Consider the following 15101-nt stretch of genomic DNA (forward strand, 5'->3'; position numbering starts at 1 on the left):
GCTCAAAGAGAAAATTGTTGAGGCTTCATTCTTGATCTTGGTAGAAATATAGTAGACAAGTAATTTTTCAAATTAAAATAGATTATTCTACCATTAATACTTATTCATCCATTCCCTTTTGATCCTCCTTTCTATGTGGGGATACATACCTTATTGGATTTTTCTCAACATCAAAGAATTTTGATAGTGGTATCAAGGTTAAACTGTGTAGTTTTTTAGTCAACTCATTGACCCATGTTTCATGAGTAGTGGTCCTTGGAGGGAACTCAATGGTTAAGCGCTCTTGAGTTGGAGTAGTAAAAATGAGGTTGCAAGCAAAGTGGGTTTAACCTTGGAGGGAACGTTGTGGTTAAGTGTGCTTGAGTTGGAGTAGTACTGGGATGGGTGACCTCCTGGGAAGGCCCAATGCTTCACCCCTGTGAGCATCACCTAGATGCAATGAGTGCTAAGTGGACCATTCATTCTCATGAGAGATGGGTTCTTGTGAACCATGCCTCATGAAACATGGGTCAATGAGTTTGGCTCAAAAACTACACAGTCAAACCCTTATAGCAATACCATAGTTTGACTTGCTATGGAAAATACCTCCTACTTATTAATCAAATAATTTCTCATCACTCTTGTTCTTCAAAACTATCCCTTCTTCTTGCCAAAAATATTTAAGAAAATTGATCATCTCTAACAATGGAAAGGGTTATGCAAAAGGTTTGTTGATTTGATGTAAATCACCATAGGTTGTGGTTGAAAGTATTACAATTTATTTATTTTTTTGGGGTTGATTTTGATAATGATTTCCTACCCCTTGCCTCCTACTCTTATTCCACATATTCAGAGCATGATTCACAAAGGAAACATTATCATCGTGTTTTTCTAATATTTGTGTCTCTTCAATTTGACTTGTGTAGCCAACTGATGTTTTTTTTTTTTACTTAATGAATGTTATTCAAGTTTCTTTTCATGTTAGGGGATAAAGCTTAATATAGAATCAAAAAGGCTTCAGAGGCTCTACACTTGGAATTCCTTTCATGCACTCTCTCAAAGGATTACCTGGAAGAATATTAATTAGAATTTCCCTCAAACAAGCTTGTATAATGTCCTCTACATGGTCATTGCATCTATGAGTGAGAATGATACATGGAAACAAGGAGCAAGAGAAAAGATCCACCTACTCCAAATATAACATAAATTAAAATATTTTCAAATAACAAAACATAGAGGATTAGATCATTTTCTTGTTGGAATAAATAATAATTTCTCCTGTTGTTTGCTAAAGATTGGTCCTCCTTCACCACCAGTGGTAGATAATATTATCTTCATTGTTTGTAATATGATTTGTCCTCATCTTCACTATCTGCCATAGAAATTGTGTTATGATTTGTCTTATCTCTAGTATCCACCACCTAAACCTTTATTCACCAATTGTAGGAGATTAAACGCCTTGGCACTATCATTGTGGAATTTTCTATAAACCTACCTTTATGAAACTGTTTTAAGTTAGTGGAACACAAATTACAAATTTCAAGAGAACTCTATAGAGTTCCATATTTTTATTTTTTATTTTAATTAAGGAAACAAAAGGTTTTGAGGGGGACTTGAAACCTCATACAATAGGTTTTGAAGGGACCCAAAAGCATTATATTTTGTGGGGATCGGAGCCCACTCATAGAAGAATGCTACAAAAATATATTACTTAAGAAACCAACTGTTGGTGTGAATAAATATTCATTATGGATATTATTACACTTTACTTAAGTTAACTTAGGATAATGCATCTCTTCGTAGTTTGGATTTGAGACAATTAGGGAAGTGTGCACATAGGGATATAACTTGTAGGAGAAATTACACCTTTTGTGGTCTTATTTTGCTGTTACACTCCACATTCAGTGGGTCATCCACCTCTTGTGGAATATTATATTATTTCTCCTACCTACCTCTAGTATTTTTTACCTACCCTTGTTTCTCATTGAGCCACATGTCATGATTGTGTGCTCGTACATCCATATGGCCTTGCTTATATAAGTAGGCCTATATTCATTGTATTGGTGAATCCAATTGATCATTTGCATGTTGATGAGAGTACAGTTTGTTCTTGTCATTCTTTTGTCTCTCCTTTATAATTTTCGTTGTGCCCATGATCTTGGCAAAATCTCACTTGGTATCAGAGCCATTGGGCCTTCAATTGATTGGTTTTTGGAGACATCTTGGAAGACTTCTATTTTCAGATCTGAGAGACAACATCTTTTGGAGGCATATTAGAGCATTTTCAATCTCACCATTGCATCCGAGAGGCCGTTTCCATAAAAATTGAGTATAAACTCGACCTATTTTGGCAAAAATCAAATTTTGGGTGTTGGAGGAATTTTTTGCCCAATTTGGGTAGTACGGTATGAAATTTTTGGATCTCAAACAAAAAAAAAATCTGAAATTTTTTTTTCCAGTTTTGAAAAAGTTTTGTTTGAAAAAAAAAAGAAAATAATTTTTTTTGCAGGTCTGTACCTTTTGCTGAGTCAGCAACGCCCAGTTAGCAGCGCATAGTCAGTGCCCAGTCAGTAGAACATATTCAGCTGCCCAGTTAGCGCCCAGTCAGCATTTTTTGAAAAAAAAATTAGACCCCTCTCTGTTGAGCAGTTTGGATTTTTTGAAAAGAATGCGATTTCAAGAAGAGACAAACTATCAAAGGCTAAAGGTTTTTTGTGCTTACCTTGCCACTTCCAATAAGGTTGCATGCAAGAAGCATTTAAATAAAGATAAGCTTACCAAACAAAAATAAAAATCGATGATTGAGAAAAAAATCTATGCGTAAGATGGTGATGCATAACATCATCTTGCATGCTTTCTAAACTTTGTGTTGTTGATCATTCAAGTAAGTTGCTCACTCTCATAAAGGCAACACCTTTTAATGTAAGTAAACAATAAGAAAATATTAGTATTCCCTCTCAATATAAATGTTACAAGTTTTATAAAATGTATTAAAAATTATTACATCAAAGGTGTATCTTATATGAGATGGACAATCTAATTGTTGAAACCCACAGCTAAAAATGAAAGAAAAGCAGTGCAAGACAATTGGAGACATATCCTCCGTTAATCGCTTTTGACCTGGTTTTAACTCAGGCTTTCGTCGTTTTTCATCCTCTCTTTGATTTTTTTATTGATCAAAGCAGGGTACAAGATTAATAAAATAATAATGAGTAGTTTAAATTGAAATGCAGAAAATGAAAGAAAAGAAATCAGGTTAGCATGACTACAATATAAACATTATAGTAGTTGTCTAACACTTACTAAGAAAAAAAAAAAATCCTCTCTATTTTCCTTTCTATTGGTTTTGGTTTTCTAGTTTTCACTTCTAATGTGGGTGAATTAATGAATATTTTATTATTTCGAACTTCGAGTAAATTTCAAGGTGGGACTACTGCTAATTTTTTTATTTGTTTTTCATTTATTTTGTCTGTAATTTGTTTAGGGAAATAAATATGTAGTAAATTTTTATTTTTGTAAATGCTCTTTCAATTATTCATTTATGATTTTAGTTTATATATGTGATAGGCTACTTTGTTTAGTTATAATAAAAATCTAAAATTTTTTAATTAAGTTATATGTTATTTCTATTAATTTTTTAATATAAAGATAATTATATTAATAATTAATAAATTGAAGATATATATTATGTTATTGGGCCCTCTTTCATTTTTTGGAATATTTGGTTGGAAAGGAATCATCGAATTTTTCAAGAGGCAAAGTTGAGTGTCCAATATTTGTGGAGGAAAATTACGCTTACAATTCTGGAAACAGTTTTAGCTAAGTGTGATTTTTTTAGTTGTTGTGGACCTTGCAGATGCTCTTGTTTTTAGTTGTTTTAGTTTTCAAGGTCAGGGAGATGCCTGTGATTTTTCCAGAAGGACCAAAGGTACAAAGTTGGCTAGAAAGATTAATAGGGTTGGTCGACGACATCCACCTCCCTAGGGGGTTTTGAAAATTCACACTAATGGATCCTCTAGGGGGAATCCTATTCATGTTGGGGTTGGCAGTATTGGTAGGGATAATGTTGGGGATGTGCAACTTTTCTTTTCCATCTACAAAGGATCTTTTATACAAACAATTATATGAAAGCTCTAGCCATGTTGTATGCTTTGGAAAGGGGGTGTACTTATCGGCAAGAGACACTGCACAAGTCATCCGGTGTTGTCATTGATGGCAACCCAAGTCAGTAAGCCCATCCACAATGTGTGATTTGCTCATACTGGAAGTTAGATTGAATACTGGTTCAAGTTCCACAAGCTTAGAATAGAGCATCTGATAGAGTTCGGTATTTTGATCGGTATTTCTTTTCGGGTTGTGTTGCAGATTTCAAGGAAGGTTTTTGGATGTCTGGATTACCTTATTCTAGAGTTTGAGCCTCTGATGATAATTGTTGTGCGTGTTAGAAGCCTTTGTGTCTTGGTCTTTTGGCTTAGCAATGAAGAACAACCAACTTGCACGAATAATCCTTATGCAGATTATGCAGAATGATTTTGGTAATTAATTTTGTGGTCCAAGTGTTTTGTCTGGTAGTTTTGGTAATGTGTGATCAGTTTTATTGGTCTGCATTGGTATTTGAGATTAGATTTGGTTGACAATGTGTACACGTTTTATTATATGTTAATTTTTCTTGAAGTCGACATGCAATTGAATTAATTTCTTGTTGCAGATATAATAGATCAATTATTGTGATCGTTTTGGATATCGATGGGTATGCAAAAGGTGTTGGTGATCGATTGTGCGCATGTTAGAGATTTGTGCTCCAGATTATTGTAGAACACTGGATCAGAGCAGTGTAAGGAAGAGTATGGAAATGTTTATAAAATCTGCTTAATCGAAACTATAATTAGGCATTTGTAGATGCTATTATTTAGTTCATATACTTTAGTAATATGTTGTAATTCATTTGTAGGCAGTGAGCCTCTCTTTCTTGAGCAGTGAGCTCTAGGTATTGTGCCTGAATGCATGTGCATTCTCATTGTAAAACTTTATATTTGAGTATACTCATCTTGTGGGTCTCATCCCCATCATGGTTTTTCCCTTAGCCAGGTTTTTCATGTAAAAAATCTTTGTGTTATGGCATTGTGGTTGATTGATTTATGTTCTTGCATCTTTCTTTTGGTTCAATGTATTAGGTGGTTGAATGAACTAATTAATAAAGTTAAAGTTTGTAGAATACTGATTCAGTCGCCCTCTCAGTGTTCCTTGATTCCAACAATTGGTATCAGAGCCTAGTTACTCGGAATAAGTCTAACAGCTTGAGGAGGATCCGGGAAGGTGATTCAATGTATTTAAGTGGTCTTCAACAACAACTTCTAGTTGCACTTGATGATCTTGATCAATCCATAGCTAAAGTCCATAAATTGAAAGTGAATCTTAAGGATGCTGAGAATTTCACTCAGTCATTAAAAGAGAAACTAGATAAGTCAAGGGAGAAGAAAAGGGAACTATGTGATCAGCTAAAGAAGAAAGAAAGCCAAAGCATAGATGATGATCACTTTAATGAAGCCTTGAAGGAGAAGACAAAAGAATGTGAGAACCCTGCAAAAGACAATGTTGTCCTAAAGCATGAGATGGAATTTATAGTGATGGGGTTGACCAAGGAAATTGAGGGAAGGAAGAAGAAAGAAGAGAATATTAATCAATCCATAAAAGATAGATCTAATGAATGTTGCATACTTAATTATGAAATCGACCAGTTGAAGCTTGAACTGCATCAAGGGTATGTGCAAGCTAATGAGTCACAAATTCACGAAAGTCTATGCGTTGGAAAACGTGCTCCGCAAAACGTAAAAAATGGGGGCCCATTAATGGTTCGGCCTCCCGAGCCGAAAGGTCATGGGGTGTCGAAGCCAAATAAAATGGACCCCCATTTTTTAAAAAACGGGCCCCCGTTTATGGACAAAACGGGCCCCCATTTGTAAACAAAACGGGGGCCCGTTTTTAAAAAACAGGGGCCCGTTTTGAAATGCTATTTTTATCATTTTTTTTGGATAATTTTTCATTTTCACCGTTACAGTTAGTTGACAAGAGGAGATCAAAAACGGGCTCCTGTGCTGTGGTTTCCACTTCAAGCCTCCACCACTATCCCAGGTACACATTCAGTCATCTATTTTCACATTTCATAATTTTCTTGTATATTTTTTTTTTTTTTTTGTGTATTATTTAGTTTTTTTTTTATTATTTTAGTTTTTTTTAATAGTAGCATATAAATAAATTATTTTTTATATTTTTAAATTCTTGATTTTGATCTAAAATATTTTTGAATAGTTAACCCTAAACCGTAATCAACAAATTTAGAAACCAAAACCAAACCTAGATAATTAACCAAATGAAATCGACACAAACAAAAAACTGAAAATGAAATGGAAATAAAAACAAAAACGTTCGAAAATGAAATCGACACAAACAAAAAACCGAAAATGAAATGGAAACAAAAACAAAAACGTTTGAAAATGAAATCGACACAAACAAAAACCGAAAATGAAATGGAAACAAAAACAAAAACGTTCGAAAATGAAATTGAAATAAAACCGAACATATGTACCTAAATTGTTCTTAATCCTCATTAGGCAATACAAAAGTTACCACTAAATTAGTATAACCTTAAAAGTAATTAACATTAAGTTCTTCAAATTTTAGATATGAAAGTTTAGGCTTAGGTTTATGCCATGTCATGGCATAAAGGTCCTATTATGGTCCTATTATGTCATGTGATGGTATAAAAGGATCAATTATGGACACAATTTTAGAGCAAAACTAGATAAGTTACTAAAATTGGAGTTTGGTTTACATAGGTTCATAAAGGAAGCTAATATGCCAAATATATAATTCATTAATACAAAATAAAAAATATTCTTGATTTATAATGTTGATTGATAATGAGTTTTCTAAATGGGGTGCTAATTATATATACATCCGAAAGATTTGAAAAATATAATTCCCAAGAAGTATTTTGAATATCTTTAGAAGTATATTGGTATATCTAGAATGTAATTTATATTATAAAAGATTTAATATATGATTTGAAGTTGGTAGATATTTTGAGGAAGATTTATTAGATTATGTTATGATTAAGCTAATATTAGAAGAATGGTTTTAACAACATCTTTTGGTTTTAAAAGGTGCACAAGGTTTGAAGTTGAAATCATATTCGATTGTATATAATATTAAATTGTTAAGGAGCTATTTTTTTTTAAAATAGTTAATTTAAGATATTAGTTGAAGCTATTTGAGAACGTGAGATAGTCCTAATGAACACATGAATTAAATTAATGAACCTAGGACAATCACAATGAACATATGATAGTCCCAATGAGCCTCAAATGATCCTAATGAATGTAGGGCAGTCTTAATGAACCTAAGAAAGTCCTAATGAGCCTAAGAAAGCAATAATGAACTTGGGACAATCCTAATGAACCTAGGATAGTCCTAATGAACCTACGATAGTGTAAACAAGCCTAGGATAGTGTAAGAAAAAAACACTACAAAAAAGACCTCAAATGCGTTAAATGAATTTCCTAATAACGCACTCGTGTTTATCTTTTTTTGGTCATTTGGCTACCTTTTTTTACAACATCTTGGTGTATACGCCCCTAAGAAGACCTTTTCCTTAAAAATTTCTTGGATCATGAACTCCTCATGTGCACCAAACATTTAAGTTGCCACTTGGAAGCTTCTAATGCACACAATCCTTTCAATCAATCTACTCCATTGATCTCTCAAAACAATCTTAGTATTTAATCCTCTATCCTTCATTTCTTATTCAACTTTGTAAGAGAATTTGTGTATGGATTGATATCTTAAATTTTATAGAAAGATTATATATGAAAACAAATGATTGCGGAGTTTTATAATAAATGATTTATAGGAAATAATATTTTTTGAAGGTTTTGTAAATTATAATCTTGTGTAGATTTGATTATGGGAGAAATTTAATGGTGAAATATGCTTAACTCTTCAAAAGTTTTGATGTTTTGTCTTTACATGACAACCACTTAGAATATAATATGTTTTAAGTATGTCATTTATAGTCATGGGAGATTAGTTTTTTTTTAAGATTGTCTGAAGACTAATCAATGTAATATGAATTGATGACAATTATCTCAAAACTATTTAATTGAATTCTAATAGATTATCATGTGTACACTAAAACACTAGAAATATGGAGCATCCAAACACACACGTGCATTTTTCAAAATAACTTTAAGTTAAAGTTAACAAAATATTATGTTGTCTTAGTAATATTGTTTCCATGCTATATATTCTTACACTAGAAGGAGGATCATCTTATTTCTCACTTCTTTATTGATCTTATGTATGAAATATTTTATATTGATTTTAATAGTTGATGCATTTTACAAGAAATGAATTTATTAAATTGAATATATAATAGATTTATGATGTTTCATTGAAAGTTTTTATTAAGTTTTGTGCGCAAATTTTATATTTCAAGATTCAATAGTATGTACATGTATATTTTTTTAAGTTCAATATTATATTATATATTTCATGTGTATCTCATTCAACAACATAGAAATGTTACTATTTATAAATGTTTTTTTTTAATTTAGTAAAATAGATTCTTCTTTGACATAGAGTTGTATATAATTCATGTATATCTTTATATATGCAGGAGTTCTTTGCTATCATGGATGTCTTTGACATAGATGAACTATTAGGTGAAAATCCCCCACCACAACCCCCTCCTCCTCCTCCTCCTCCACCTCCACCACCACCACCACCACCACCACAACAACAACCCCCTAGATTGGATGAAATTCGTTTAAGAGAATGAATTAATGAAAACCTACAAGTGATTGAACAAAACATTACTGCTATCCAAAATGAGCAAGTCACGCCACCCCATCTTGTAGAGTTTGCAAAATCAATGCAAACTGTTGTCGAGTCAGTTAGATCTGTTGATTCTCAATTAGATCAATTTCATAGACGACGACAAGAGTTGCATGATTTTTATGCCGATGGTTTAACTTATAGACAAATCATAGATTTGAAAATAACCAAAGCTCATTTATGTCCATATTTTACCAACCCAAAAACAAGAGAACCAATGCAACCTAACCAGAAAAGAATTTCAATTAGGTGGTGTGTGCATCCAGAAATGGCTAGATACTTTTGGGATAGATGGTGGATGGTTTTTTATTATCCACCACATCGTAATTATGAGGTCCCTTTTTATTTTTTGAAGAAATTATACTGTGAGTTTGTAATGAACCAAAAACCAAATTATTTTGATATTAAGTCATTCCAGGGTGTTGGTCGTGGAATGCCACAGCATAGATTAGGGGCATGGAGTAATAATCCCCTACCGGATCCACCCATAGTTCCACTTGTTGCTCCATCGATTCCTGCAGATGTCCAAAATACATCATTCATTTCGACATTAGATGCTTTGACTTCCCTCACAGGTAACCTGAGTGAGCAAGCTGCTCACATGGCATCTTCTCCTCGATGGATGCCACATATGTGTTTGAGTTGTCATGAGACGTGTGTAGGTCCTACTACTGCTGCAGGATCTACTTCAGTTCCAGATGAGCATGATGCAGTAGATGATAGTATGATGACATCTTATATGGATTTTCTTTGCTCGGATGTTCATCTTGACCAGGTATAGATATATATACATGTACATGTCAATATTTTTATGTACTTCATTAAATATAGGTATAAACTAAGTGCATCTCTTTTTTTATACAATCTAATACTTCATTAAATAAATTTTGTTTATGTAGATAAGGACTATGCCTAATATTAGAGTCAATATTGCATCTACTGGAAGACAAATCAGCACACCTTATGGGGTATAGTATAAATTTCTATCTAGACATTGTACTAGATCTTTTTAAGTTAATATGTTATCATCGTATATTATATAAATTTTCATGTTGATACATTGAATGCTTCTTTCTCCAGGATTCAGGTCATGAGGGACCCTCTACATCACATCGAGAAGAGGGTCTGACTATTGTGACACCATCTATGGTATGTATCTTATAATTCTTAACTTAAATATGAACTCTTACAATATTGTAACTTAACTTGAAATTATTTAGTACACATATATATGTTCACTAAATATGATTTCATTAAATGCATGTATGCAGGTGGACACTACCATTAGGATAGGTTATCCTCATAATTTTGATCAAAGCCAATTTGAACGCACATCGACATCCTTTGAGGTATTAATATGTAATACTTAATTTGATCTTATTTTGACTCTTAATTTAAGATTTAATTGGACACTTTGAATTTGACCTTGTACAGGAGTTAGCTAGCACTGCATTTGGTGTTGATACTGCACAAGATACTGCTAGAGGGTTTGATGAGCATATGGTAAGTTTGTAACTTAATTTATGAATTCTACTATATTTGATAAATGATTCTTTTAATAGTTAATTTCAAGTAATATTTTAATATTATTTTTTTATTGTACAGCATGAGACAGGTGGATCTGGACCACGTCCCGGGGACAAGAGAGATACTGCTACAGGATCTGATGAGCATATGGTAAGTTTGTAACTTAATTTACGAATTCTACTATATTTGATAAATGATTCTTTTAATAGTTAATTTCAAGTAATATTTTAATATTATTTTTTTATTGTACAATATGAGACAGGTGGATCTGGACCACGTCCTGGGGACAAGAGAGATACTGCTACAGGATCTGATGAGCATATGGTAAGTTTGTAACTTAATTTATGAATTCCACTATATTTGATAAATGATTCTTTTAATAGTTAATTTCAAGTAATATTTTAATATTATTTTTTTATTGTACAACATGAGACAGGTGGATCTGGACCACATCCCGGGGACAAGAGACCACGAGATGTTATTGATGATAGCACTTAGATTTTACTATTTATTTGGCTTTGATATGTACTTTTTTATGGACTTTACACATTTGTTTACACGTGCACATACTTTATATATATGGATAGTTGCATTATAGGATTAGATCATATATATTTTGTGCATACTTTATATATTTTGTGCACGTTAGATATTATGTGGAGTGAACATCATGTTACCATCTAGACATATATATGGATTAGATATTATATGGATTATGTGGACTTGAAATTTTACTATTTATTTGGCTCTGATATGTACTATTTTACGGGCTTTACATATTTGTTTACACGTGCACACACATACTTTATATATATGGATAGTTTCATAATAGGATTAGATCATATATATTATGTGCATACTTTATGTGTATTGTGCGCATTAGATATTATGTGGACTTGAAATTATGTGCACATTAGATCATATATATTGACTTGAAATTATGTGGACTTGAAATTTTGCGCATACTTTATATATTATGTGGACTTGAAATTTTATTTATGGAAGTTGTACTTAAACAACTTTATAGGCATTATGTGGACTTGTAATTTTATTTTTGGAATTTCATTTAAATAGTTCTTGTGATTAGATAAACTACATGTGCATACATCATGAACTAAGTATCGAAACATATCTTATAATTATAACATATTCTAAATTAAAAAGTATCATTTAACAAATATAATGAATAGAACTTGATTAAAACATAATTATCTCATTCATAAATTTGACCAGTAGTCTCTCATTTATGTATATTGTACACAAAATGTAATCAAGAAGACATATCTAAAATAAAATAAATAGTCTATTTAAATAACTTTGTTTTCATTGATGCCTTCTACTTGTGGTAGACCTGAAACAAAATTTTACTAGATTCATTCCGTTATACCATCTGCATCCTCTCTCTTTTGCAAAGCATCTATAATTATCTCGTGCTCTTCCATAGAGAGAGTCCATAATTGTTTATTAGCAGGCCTGCCACGATATCTATCCAATTTTATATTAGTTGCCACTACCAAATGTGAGTAATGTATAATCTTTTTCTCTAATTCATAATCTTCAAATGCGGGCAATCCATTCTTTCTTGTTAGATATTTGCGTAGCCAAGTGCCAACAACAACCACAGATCCTGTTGGATAGTCATAACCATCATCATCTACTCGAGGAGTAGTTAGCTTATGTTTTGGCTCTACACATCGAGCCAACCAATACTCTGTCCCCTCTTCATTGTCCTCTGGTGCAACAACAATATAGACATGTCCTGTGCACAAAACAATTTTATTTTAATATTTAATGAGAAATAAAAACAAAAATATACACTGTAAGATTTCATAAATTTATGTACTATTTAATAAATCAAAACAAATTTCAAAAATAATTTTACCTTGTTGTATAAGATCTGAAATGCGATCATAGTCATTTGATGCAAACATTTGATCCATATCTTCATCAGTTCTTTCATGCGGATCATTTGCATCTATGGGTGTCAATGATCTTTGTTGCCATTCTTCAACCCATTCTTTATTCTCACAAAATTCCCAATCTCCAGAAACACAAAACTGACAAAAGCAAGCAAGTTGCCTTGTGAATATAGTCCATGTGTTTGAATTAGAACTCTTAAAAAAATGCCATTTAGCTGATCCAATGATAGTATTACAATCATGCCGAATAGGAATACTATCTTCCTCTATCAACCAGAAGAAACGTCGAATTGCAGAGTTTTCAGTTGATCCTTTTGACAACTTTGAATTGCACCAATCTACAACTGCACGAGCATCTCTGAATTTCACTGCATCCTCAAATTTCAATTGTTCTCTAGCAAGAGCTCTTTTTATACAGGCACCGGCTCCATCGTGTTCCCCCTTACCATGTCCCGCTTCAAAAAAACTCCATAAATGTTGGACATTGGTTATCTTGTGAACTTTGCATAGCCAATAAAACATTCTTGCATTTTTGAATTGTCCAGTGCAGTTATCTGACCATATCATATGTTGTTTCATGCCAATTTCTCTTCCTTAAGATTATCATAAAATACCTCGAAGCAATGTTGGACAAACTCTGAAGAGTGTAATCGATTATCACTAACATAGAAATGATACTCCCTCAAAATTTTTCTATTATCTTCTGTACTGTCATGGTCATGTCTATATATAATGTGCACAAATATGGCCACTTGCACTGAGTTGTAGTATTGTGATTGAGTTTCCTCTTGTGGTTTTAGAGTATAATTTTCTGCAAAATCCACAACTGATACTATTGTTCCAATTGGAAATGTGTTCTTGCATATGCGAAACTGTCCATCAAGCCATCGGGCATGTTGGGAATGTTTCACATATTTTGGAACAATATGAGTTTTAAACTCACTAATAAATGCATTCACACTATTCTGTTCTGTAATCAATTCTAAATGTTTCCCCATCTTTCCATCCTTTAGAGGGTATTCTATATTTTTAAATCTCCTAACATCAACCATTTTTTGTCCAAACTCAGATGAAACATGTTCATGCAAACATTCACCTATCGAAGAATAGTTCCCACATAAATTGCAAAGACCATAAATGCATGAACTGGAAAGAAATAATTGTTCATTAGGTGGTTTACAAAATAAACTTCCAATAAAATCTTTTATAGTTTCAGGTGGAACATAAACACCACAATCCTGCACAAGATCATTACCATGCAACATACAACGAATATATTGAAAAACATCATAATAGTAACGAAACTGGACATGAGTTTTACAACAACAAGATATTCTTTGTTTATTGATTTTAACATACCAGGGTTTGCATTTTTCAAATGATCTTTGACTAATTCGTAAATTCATTAACACAGATTCATCACTAAATTTTTTAAAGAATTCAGTTTGAGTCATGTCAAGAAGATGTTTTGGATGAGGATCACGAATTTTTGATCCCACCCTTAACTTTAAAACATCTCTAACATTTGATGAAACTCTAGTGTTATCATGCCAAAATTTTGTAATTAATTGTTTAGTTTCATCATTTAATTTCATGTCCGACCTTTGAAGTCTACCACTAAAACTCCAACAATGGTTTAGTGGATCAATTTCAATTGTGTCTCTTCTTTTGGCCGCTCTTGACAAGGTTCTACGATGTAAGTTCAAATAGCCACTTATATCACTTAACATTCTTTTATTAACAATCATTTTGTCAACTATAGCAGTCGTTATAACTCTACGTGCTGCATTCTTATCTTTAGATCGACTTGTTTTTCCTATAGAATCGATGGCACTGGCAACAGTAGATACAACTTGCTTATATGATTCATCTTTTCTTTTTGGTTTTGCACAAATACCTATTTTTTTCATGACTTTACGCATTTTTAACATTTTTATTAATTGTAGCATTAATTGACATTGGAATCCTAACTTTTTATTATAGAAAAATTGTTTATATAATCTGTTTGGATGTGTTCTGATTTGTCTCCAAGAAACTAACCCATTAAGATTATCTAGCACATTGCTATCAATAGTAAACAAATTACATTCATTTTCTTTTAGAGATGGTGGTGTAATATTTTCAATTTTTATTTCTTTTCGTATTGGTGTATGAAATTTATATCCAGCTTCATTTAAATCAGCAATTTGATTGGCATCATAGTCATCAGGATTTAAAAACATACCAGGATTCGCATCCACATCAACATTTGCATCAACAGTCATACCCGTGTGTGGTTCTACATTTCTTGCATCCATCATGATGTCTTCAATGGTCTCATCTACAACGGGCACTGAACTAGATGCTTCAGAAGTGTTATTCAATTGCCGTTGTTGTGATCTTCGATCTCTTTGGCGTTTTGCCTCCTTCTCTCTTTGTGCTTGAATTTCGTCCATTGTCATTGTCCTCTTTTTTTTCTTTTGATGTTGCTTAGAACCCATTTTTACAAACTCGTCTTCAAAAAATCGCGTAAAAAATATTAAAAAGTACTGCCAAATGATGTAAAAAATCTTTGTCAGTACGGATTTCAATGATAGTGTGGTAAATCAATGCAATCTTTTTTTTTTTACAGTAACGGTTATTTTAATAACGGGCCCCCGTTTTGAAAACGGGGGCCCATTGTTAAATCCAATGGGCAAAAAATGAAACGGGCCCCCGTTTATAAAACGGGGGCCCGTTATGAAAAATTTGAATTCACAACCCACCACTTGCCTCGGGATTAGGCCCGGGATAGGCCTGGGATGG

The sequence above is a fragment of the Cryptomeria japonica genome, unplaced genomic scaffold, assembly GCF_030272615.1.
Source record: "Cryptomeria japonica unplaced genomic scaffold, Sugi_1.0 HiC_scaffold_939, whole genome shotgun sequence".
Lineage (NCBI taxonomy): Eukaryota > Viridiplantae > Streptophyta > Pinopsida > Cupressales > Cupressaceae > Cryptomeria > Cryptomeria japonica.